Source organism: Phoxinus phoxinus (genome assembly GCF_949152265.1).
Source record: "Phoxinus phoxinus genome assembly, chromosome: 4".
Lineage (NCBI taxonomy): Eukaryota > Metazoa > Chordata > Actinopteri > Cypriniformes > Leuciscidae > Phoxinus > Phoxinus phoxinus.
Window position 1 is genome coordinate 7,010,350 of NC_136879.1, and position 10,715 is coordinate 7,021,064.

Genomic DNA, 10,715 nt, shown 5'->3' on the forward strand with positions numbered 1-10,715 from the left:
TTGTGTGAGGAAAACGCGTGCATGCTAGAAATAGAACCGACGCCTATTTTTCACGCGACACGCAAGCGTGTTGGAAGCGTTTCCATGCAAAATATAATAGGAAAATGTTTATATCTCATTTTGTACACAAATACATATTATTTAATGACAGTTTGATATTTGAAAGTCTATAGGTTGACTTAAATTCAGATATAAATCTAATTTAAAAAACAAATTTTTTTATAATTATTGATTTTCAAATGCACCTGTCAAACATAGTCTATTTTGCCGTCAATACTGTTGACGGTGTCCTTTTTTCAGTAGGGTTTATGCTTAACATGAAGTATAGCCTTCCACAACTCTCTCCCCATATGTGGACAAGGGTTATCCAAATCACGCGACTTGACACTTTCAAGTAGGCTACACTTCGAGTTTGCAACGATGGATGACGGCAGGTTAATTGAAGAGGTGGAGAAACTCTGTCACCTACTCTGTCCCTCTGTCACCTACAGCAGCAGCAGCGCGCCAGCGCCGCGTCAAGCACGGTTCTGGTGTGTAAAGACAGAGAAAACGCGACGCAGCCGCCACGCAACAGAAACGCCACGCATCCAGTGTGTCACCGGCCTTAGGCCCTCCAGGAACTGAGTTTGACACCTGTGATATTTGGCAACAATAATTCAAATTAGGTGTTAATTATCCACAGGCAAATTTGAATACTTTGTGTAAGCTATTTAGTTTTGGCTAAATCAAACTATTTGACAGAAAGGACAGCATATTTAATAATAGGTATTGTTTTATGGTGTCTCAAATATCCTTTACACCTTTTACCTATTTATTCTTTATTCTCAGGTAGGTAAGGAAAGTCGAGTCTGGACAATACTATAAGCATTCAAAATACTTACAATTAGTTCAGCAGACTTCCCTGTGGTCAGTTCTCGCTTAAGGTCCTTAAATAATTATTCAGACAATAACTTGCCAATAATATAATATAAGTTTTATTAAAGTTAACAAGCGTTATATCAAAGTTAAAGTTAGGTTACAATAATAATAAGTTTCAACAATCAGCTGGTTATACAGGCGTCGAGGGAAACTGCGCTATTCAGAATCCAAAGTCTTCAGTCTCTCTCTCCGCCTTTTATATGCAGCCTTCGGAAAGCAGGTTCCAAACTCTCTCCTGACGTCATCAATTGGAGTTCTGCCAACTTCCTAGTCATGGCTCTTAGCTGCTTACGCTGTATCCTCCTACGGCGCCTCCGATTTCTCTTCCTCTGCTTTCTTCTCTTAGTCGTCTGCAATATATACTTTATCTAGTACATTTTCATTTATCATAAAACTATTTCTAATACATAAGTACTTTCTACTCTAAATCAGTTAACACATACATTTCATGCAAGTAAGTAATTTTCTTAATAATAGTAAAATCACACAGTACATATCTTGTTCAACATAACTAACAGGGTTACATATCTCTATCTTAGCAAAAGCATTATTACTATTTAGGTTACATCACTACAAAGCAAATCAAGCATTAATCAAGGCAGTTTTAATTGCAAAATCATCCTCTATATTAACAGTCCACATATGCAGACATCTCCGAATGGGCTGGTGTGCTTAACCTTCAGGTACCACACAAAACAACTTTTAATTCAATACAATCTTCATACCTGATTCCTGCAATTGATGACGTATTCAAAGAACAACAGAGGGCCATACTGGATACTTTGAAATCAGGAAGCACAGAGAACATGGAAATTCATTTATCAGGAGATGGGAGATCAGACAGGTACTTTTAGATGTTAGTGGTCATTTTTTATGTGATGTTATTTTTCACCTACCGCAAACATCTCACTATCTGCTAGCTGCCTGTCCCCTGAACACACTGTAGAGAAACGAGGTCTATGCAGACAGTCTAGTCTCCACAAAAGCAGCTCAAACAAACTGAGCAACAAACATTTCGACCCTAAGCAGGAAACATAACAGACTGTTCCAGCCAATCACCAACTAGAATGATGTGAGGATGGTTTCGGGGGGTTATTGCATGGATGAGGAGGAGGGAAGGGCTAGCTAGCCTCCATTTGTTTGATAATAATTTCAAATATCAACAAGAGGTTAGGCCAACCGGGATCGCTGATAGCACCTTTAACTTTGACAGTGTAATTTCTTTTATGTCTCAAAACAGTCCTGGATATTCAGCCAAATGGATGACATCACAGAAAAAGTGGTACACTTTGAACTGGTGCAAGTATGTTTATTTCCATGACAATAGTGAAATATGTTTATTTTTATTTTATAATTAATTTATCAAGTATAAACCACTGTTTCCACAGATCATCAAGCTCTGTAGCAATGGAGTCAACTGGTTTACGGAGAGCACTAAACAAAATCATAGATGAGAACATAGACGTACAGTAAGTGTGTTGACAACCGACAGATCCCCATCAATTCGCAAGATAATGCGAGTTGAACATCAACACATTCATCACGAGTTTGATGTATGGCATGTGGCTAAAGGTATGTTTTTTAAATCAATGCTTACTGCAATCTATTATGTTAAATTTTATACTGTTATGTAGTAATAGAAAAACACAGCATTCAACTGTACCAAAAAGTCAGATACAGATAAGACCTTAAGACCAGAGGAGACCGACCATTCTCCATTGCTGCTCCTAAACTGTGGAATAGCCTCCCTGTTGAAATCAGAGCTGCACCCACCCTTGGCGTTTTTAAAGTGAGGCTAAAGACATTTTTATTTGAGCTGGCATATGCAAATAATAGTTGAGGAAACTGTCCTGGTGCTGTATAGGTATTTTAATTCGTCATGTTTTCTTTATTGTTATCTGCAGTTGTCTCTGTACAGCACATTGGTCTGCGGAAGTAGTGTTTATTTGTGCTTTATAAATAAAAGTTATTATATTATTATTATTATAATGACTGTGATGTTGAACAAAACATTTTGGATGAGGATGAACAATGTTTTATTTTGTTATAGGAATGATCAAGAAACTGGCTTCACTGTCCAGATATAAAGACAACAGAGCACTTCAGCCATGGATTAAAAGTATTGGCAATCATCTATGGTTTACATGTTCATCTTGTAGGGGTGACCCGGATGTAAGTCTTCTGTTTCTGTAACTTGTTTTAATATAATACACTGTAGAAGACATTTATATAAAAGGTGGAAGTCACTTCTGTACCACATTTGTGGTGTTCATTCATGGATCGAAGACGGAGAACCACAAAAATGTATGCATAGTGAGCTTAGCTCAGAGGAGCAAAGAAAAAAAAATGGATCGACCCAACTTCCAGGGCATTCATTACCTTGGAGAACCTGGTCTTAGACAAGGGTCTTCTGAAGTACCTCAGGCAGATGGCACTTTTCAAGCATACTGGTAAGTTTGCATATGTACAAGGTATGTTTATGTATAGACTAACAATATTTACTTAATACATTTTTTTAAATAATTTTTAATAAAGGTAAGCTGGAAGTGTTCCATTCACTGCTCCTGAAGTACTGCCCCAAAAGAATACACTTCCATTACACTTCAATGCTCGCACGTACCCAGTTGGCAGTGCTTGACCACAACGAGAACGTCAATAGACATCAGGCCAGTACCAAAACTGGTAAGTTTGACTTACAATATATATGTGACTATAATGTCATAATGCAGTAAAAAAAATAGCATTACTTTAATTAATTTATTCACTTTAAAGGTACACCAAGGTTCAATGTAGTGTTCCCAAAACACTCCAAACGGTGGGTGGCCAGAAAGCTTTATGAGTCCACATCTCAAAATTTCAGAGTAGAACTCGTACGTCGCGTACTTCAGAGGCACATGGACAGCAGTATTGTTTACAAGGACTCTTCTTCACACTTGGAAATACAACCTCTCCCAATGAACATAGCGCAACAGTTAAAACCGTCAAAGGAAGACACTGTTTCAAAGCATTTGTCACGATTCTCAAAATAGTTTTTTACAAAGTGACAACAGTGTAAGTTATCTTTACAAATTAATGGTAATACATTACACTTTTCATGTAGGTTTTCTTTAATGGTGTGTGTGTGATACTTGATGTTGCCTTGTACAGTAGCGTTAATTTGTCTGTTCAGTGACTGAATGATGTGTATTTACCAAATTGTACATGCTAAATTCTTTAATTGAGATTTTTTTTTTATGTTATCTATTGAAAATTATACCACTTTTGTTGTATTTATTAAGCTTTTTTTTTCCTATTGGATTTGCAAATATACTTTTGTTTTTCACCCTTATTGCTGCAATATAATGTTCATTTGTGAATGTGCATCTAAAGAAAATTAAACTTTGAATGCTTGCTTTTATGTAAAGTGTCATTACTCTTTTTTTCTCAATCTATATATAAATATGAATCCATTGTTAATACAGATTGTTTATTGGTGCTAGTTAAAATACAAATGTAGTGATTTTTTTATTTTAGTTTACATTATAATGACAACAGGCAGCACTTTCAGAAAGTCCTTGTTTGCAAATATATTAATGATAAATGGTCATTCCGGTAAAATATGGAAAAACCTTACATTACAAGTAAAAAATATATCTATAGAACGTTGTGACAAATGTACAATACAATATTCTACAACATTGCAAATGCATTTTCTGCCTCTGTGAAGCCAACATAACGTCCGGAGGGGGATGGATATTTATCACGGACAGCTTTCACCACACAAGAGGGTAAAACTTTTCTTTTTCTTCTGCCCAGATGTTCCCCCTTCAGCATCCACTCCAAAACCACACGATACGCAACCAATCTGCACTGTCTGAAATATAATTGAGAAATTGATAATAATAATTGGTTTATAATGCACTCTATAATCATTGCAATAATAATACAAATACAACACAATACTCACTCTATTGACAGCTGTTGTGGTTTCAATCTTTTTATGAAATCACTTCTCAGAGATCTTTGATGCCAGAAATGTTAGACTTTATTTAACAAACAAAGCCGAGCTCCCCTCTGCAGAAAGAGTCGCTCCAGACATGTGGTCAGCTTCACATATATACCCACATCACTTCCAAAAATGGTAATACCTCCTATATATATTTTTGGGCTGAAGTTTCACACCATGTGACACACTCAAATAGAATTATCTGCTGCACCAGCAGCTTTGACCTTTCTTCAAGCCCCTAAAAGTACATCCAAAGTCACACACTCACAAAGTAAATAATAGTGTCTTAATATGTAGCTAAATTACTGATCTTCTAAATAATAAAATCTTCAACACAGCGTGCCATTAGGTCCCTCTGGCTTTGGACGTCGCCTCCAGTTTATACGTGGCAAACTGAACACAACGTGCAAAACACTACGGCTCAAAAGCGGAGAAAACTCAGGATCTTCAGTCAGGCAGGTGTATGATGGAATACTGTCAATGTCGTCGTCGTCTTGTAGTTTAGGCATTGCTATGTTCCATTCGTTACAACATATGCTCTCCACTTCTGTTGGCATCTCACAACACTTGTTACAAGAACACCACCAATTTTGCAGCGATCTCTGTCTCTCTGAGGCTTGAAGACCTGCTGCTGCAGCGGATGCTTCCTCCATTGCTCTTAGTTCTTGATCTGTATATTCTGGTTCAAATAAATACGGTTGTGAAAAAAATTCAATGTTGTCTGTTGATGTCTCAAAATCGTCTTCCATTGCGATTTCTTTTCCGTCTAAATAACTTTAGATGTTCTCAGTGAAAGGTAATACTGCAGAAATCTCTGTGTACACAATGAGTAACGTACATGCGCGAGAGAGCACTTCCGGAGCATTCCGGCGCTTGCGCAGACTAAGTAAACAGATCACTAGGATGTGGTTGCTTGAAATAGATTTAAACTATATAAATACTGTTCGTTTTCTCACACAAACCGCTCGTTTCGTGTCTTAGGCCATCAATGTGCACTAACGATGGGGAATTGTTTAATTTGGACTTTTATCTGCATGCTCTTGGAGTCTGTACCCATAGACCTGCATTATATGACTGACAGTCTGTACCCATAGACCTGCATTATATGACTGACAGACAAGAACGGTTTGACCTAAAAATATCAAAATTGAAACTACTGTGGAGACAAAGACACCTACATCTTGGATGCACTTCAGGTAAGCTAAAACATATCAACATTTAATTTCAAAGTGAACTATCCCTTTAATGACTCACCCTCATGTCGTTCTAAGCCCGTAAGACCTCCGTTCATCTTCGGAACACAGTTTAAGATATTTTAGATTTAGTCCGAGAGCTTTCTGTCCCTCCATTGAAAATGTATGTACGGTATACTGTCCATGTCCAGAAAGGTAATAAAAACATCATCAAAGTAGTCCATGTGACATCAGTGGGTTAGTTAGAAGTTTTTGAAGCATCGAAAATACATTTTTGTCCAAAAATAACAAAACCTACGACTTTATTCAGCATTGTATTCTCTTCCGGGTCTGTTGTCAATCTGCATTCACGACTCCGCAGTGACGCTGCTGACGTAAGACGCTGCTGACGTGTTATCTGGTGCGCCCGAGCTTCGTTTACAGTCTGAGGGAGACGCACGATGTAAACAAAACAATCTTCGCAAACATGTCTAAGGATTTCGACACAGAGGAAGACTTGCATTTTTTTGCCCATCCATATTTATTTGAACCCGAATACTACACGGACGGATAACACGTCAGCAGCGTCTTACGTCAGCAGCGCCACTGCGGAAAAAATAGAGATTTGCTGCTAAAGGACATCTCACAAGGATATAAAGAACAGATATAAAGCTGAAGAGCTTAAGACCTTGTCCAGTATGAGATTTGTTAAAATCAGGCACAGTCCCAGCCCCCTGGTCCACGGATATTGTGGCTTCTGAATCTGAGGATGAGCGGAGAGATTGTGTTGTGTCTCATACAAGTTTAAATAGGTGTAGTGAAAAGACGTCTGCTGCTAAAGCACAAAAATCTCAAGGAGAACACAATAAAGTGAAGACACCAAATCTGGGCCAAACGCACCTTGTTCTCTTAATGGGGTTGATATCTCAAAATTTAGAGTGACAGTAACCTCCTCAGGCTCATGGCTACTGTCTGTTGCCAGGTTTGTATTTACTAGAAGAATACAAACACAAAAAAAATTACTATATGCAATTAGGTCAAAATGTGAAAGCTAAGGCAAAATAATACAAAACCCACAAGCCTCAGATACTCAGAGAAGCACAGTTGCCCTTACTATTTCCAATCATTGCTCAACACCATCTACCCCTAAATAATAATATAAAAAAATACATAGATAAAGTTTATAAATATAGTCTTACCTTCAACCATCATTTAAAAAATGTCATATGTTTTGCACACAGATCTGTGCACTTTTGCCCAACACTTCATCTTTAGGCAAGATCATTTTGGCCTTCTTGTGTGGATATTCCACCAGGAGCAAAGGCCTCCAGCCGACTGCGTGCAGCTTCTCTATCTAAAGATAAATAAACCTTAAAAACAATTACAAGTGCTTTGGTGTGGCTGTGTATTGTTATGGAAATTTTACATTTAGATGTGTTTCTTTTACTTCTGTATGGGTACAACTTTTATTAACGTTGAAGATTAATTTTTACTCATGAGCATTTAAAGTAAAATAATCATATAAGCAAAAAGCACATTATTAAAGGTGCTCTAAGTGATGTCACGCATTTTTTAGGCCAAACATTTTTTTGTCACATACAGCAAATATCTCCTCACTATCCGCTAGCTGTCTGTCTCCTGAACACACTCTAAAAAAACACGGTCTCTGTAGACACCCCAGGCTCCACAAACAGCAACAAAAACAAACTGGACTAACCCGCACCACAACATAACAAACAGTGTTCCAGCCAATAACCAACAAGAAGGATTTGGGGGTGGGGTTTGGGTTGTTAGTGCGTGGATGAGGAGGAGGGAGGGTCTAGCTAGCCTCCGTTTTGTTTGGCAATAGTTCGAACGTCAACAAGAAGTGACGTCACCCAGGATCGCTTAGAGAACCTTAAAAAGATATAAAGCCAAGCTTTTAGAAATTTATAAGTTAGGACAAACTTGAAGGAACGAAATGTTCTCTGAGTCATGTGAAGGCTGACAATATGTGTGTGCGCAGTTTCGATCAGCAGTTAAGATCTGTAGCTAAAAACAGGAAACTTTTGCTGACATGACAAGTGTTCTGTCTAGATAGAAATAATGTTGGACATGAGATCATGAGCACATGAGACCATGAGCTAAGAAGTCTGGGTTTAAGGTAACAAAGTTTTTTTTTTACACAGGATGTGTTAGGGTATATAACATTGGCGAAAGGAACTAGCCTTCGCCTTCTCATGTCAGATGCACTCTGCGTGAGAATGCCATGGGCCTTCTCATATCAGACGCTGTCTGTGTGGAACATCTTATTTCATGCATGAAATAAAATACTTTGTTTAATCTTTTGAGAATCGACTTTGTCTCCTTCATCCAGGTTTTAATACTGATAAATTTCCACGACAGTATGTATCTTTGTCTGCTTATCACAATATCACAATGCTAGGATACAAATGCAGGACAACACGTAATACTTAGGGTCAAAGCAGACTTTTGGAACATCACAAGGAATAGCTGTATTCAAGATCCCAGAAGCCCTTTGCATGGCTGACTAAACAGGCTTGTTCGACTTGGCTGGCTAAGTGGGTGGGACTTTTTTCGTTGGCCAAAGGTGATGTTGCTGAATTTGCATGGGCTTTTGCCCAACAAGTCTCACCCACTTAGCCAACCAGCCAGCCAAGTCGAACAAGCCCTGCCCGATCTTCTGTGATCTTAAATGCAGCTAGTATATTGACAAATCACAATGACAGAGCAGTGGACAAAGGAAACCTCTACAAGAACAAGAGCACATGACTAAACCAGGAAGTACACAAGGGGCATGACCAAGGCTGTGTTCCAAACCGCATACTCAATGAGTAGGTACTTAATTTCAATAAGTGCTTACTTAACGAGCGCTAAAAGAGAAGGTACTTTATAGCCAAATATCGTTACGTATGAATGCGAACCAGACATCTGCCATGTTGACGTTATCATGTGACCTACGACGCGTTATCACAAGTGCAACAACTTAAAAGATTTGAACGACACGTTTAATTAATCTATCTGTAAATATCTTGATATTGATTAAACTTGCTAATTTTATGGTCTTTTTAAATAAACGGCTGCCCATTTATTTTGTGAATACATTTAGGGTTGATTTAAGTTCTTATATTTAACCCTACTTATGTGACCCACCGTTATATCCTTTACGATATTATTTATTTTTATTACGAAATCCCCAAATTGTAATCTCTTGAATATGTTGTTAATTTCTTTACTTTATATCCAAACATTTTCATCCACAAGCAAAAGTGGCTTACTGCTGTTTTCCTCTTTTCCTTGTTGAATTTAACTCTCGTTTCATCCCCCAGACCTATAAATAACAAAAAAAAAATATATATATTTTAAATATTATAATGAGTTATTTAAGAAAATATATATTAAGATATTCAACTTTTTTCCTATAAAATCTCATATTATGTATGCAAACTAGGGGTGTAACGGTATGCAAAAATCACGGTTCGGTACGTACCTCGGTTTTAAAGTCACGGTTCGGTTCATTTTCGGTACAGTAAGGGAAAGAAATGCAAAACATTAAACTGCTGGTTGTTTACTATAAACTTTTTTTAACAATTTGTTTACACTTTTTTAAACACACTTTTTAATAAAATATTACGTTAGGCTAATAAATAAAAAAGATATAAAATAAAAAAAAGAATAAGAAATAAAATACTGCTGCAAAGTTCTCCACTAATAAAATACTCTCAAACCAATATTGGCCGTGACGCTAGCTAGCGAGAGGCTGGGCTAAAGCGAGCGTGCAGTGTATGTGGTGATCTTTATTTATGCGATATTTATTTCCGAGCCCGACACGAGAGTTAAAATCCAAAAATATTTTTCTCATACTAATGACACATGTACGTTTGTTTGTGTGGAAAGCCCGCTTTTAACAGAAAGGCATTCGGAAATGTCCACAGATGAGCGCATCAGCGCTCTTAACACAGGCGCGCTTGCACGTGTTTCGTTGTCACAGCAACATAAACAAATTTCCGCACACAGGAAGACAGATGTTATGGTAATATTTTACATGTATTTGAATCACAAAAACGATTAATCAGATTTAATCAGTGCAACGCGGAGACTTCCGACACTTAATATGTTCGTGTGGAAGCTCGGAATTGACGTATGTTCCGCACACAAAACTAGCCTAATTTACGTGAAAGATTGCATTCGGTGCACATGTGCACCGTACCGAAAGTCCTGTACCGAAACGGTCCGGTACGAATACATGTACCGTTACACCCCTAATGCAAACCCATGATTATATATACACATCATAACATCAGTAACTCAATAGCCCTAGAATGGTTTTCCTCAGCGTTTGTAATGTCTGCACAAAGGAGACGTTGGCCATGAAGATTCGCCTTTGGAAAAAACTGTTGATTTTATACGTATCATTAATATTAAAAATAAAAAAATTATATTACCCCAGAATGAATTGCATTGCTATCCCACCCCAAAACATACAATAATAACAACGACAAATACTGACCAATACTTTTTTACTGAAAATGATATAATTCAATAAAACAAACAAAATGTAATGTATGTCATATGACATAGCTATGCATGAATACACTGTAATCTATATGCCTTATGCTTCGGACTCTGGGTCCGGATGA

General features: G+C 37.5%; 1 long non-coding RNA gene across 1 annotated transcript; it reads left to right on the forward strand.

The window, feature by feature from the left end:
- The first annotated feature begins 2,178 nt into the window (after positions 1-2,178).
- On the forward strand, positions 2,179-4,153 carry LOC306997253. Its single transcript, XR_013797331.1, has 3 exons — positions 2,179-3,368; positions 3,454-3,600; positions 3,691-4,153. It is a non-coding gene; the product is annotated as an uncharacterized lncRNA (long non-coding RNA).
- Positions 4,154-10,715: the final 6,562 nt, after the last annotated feature.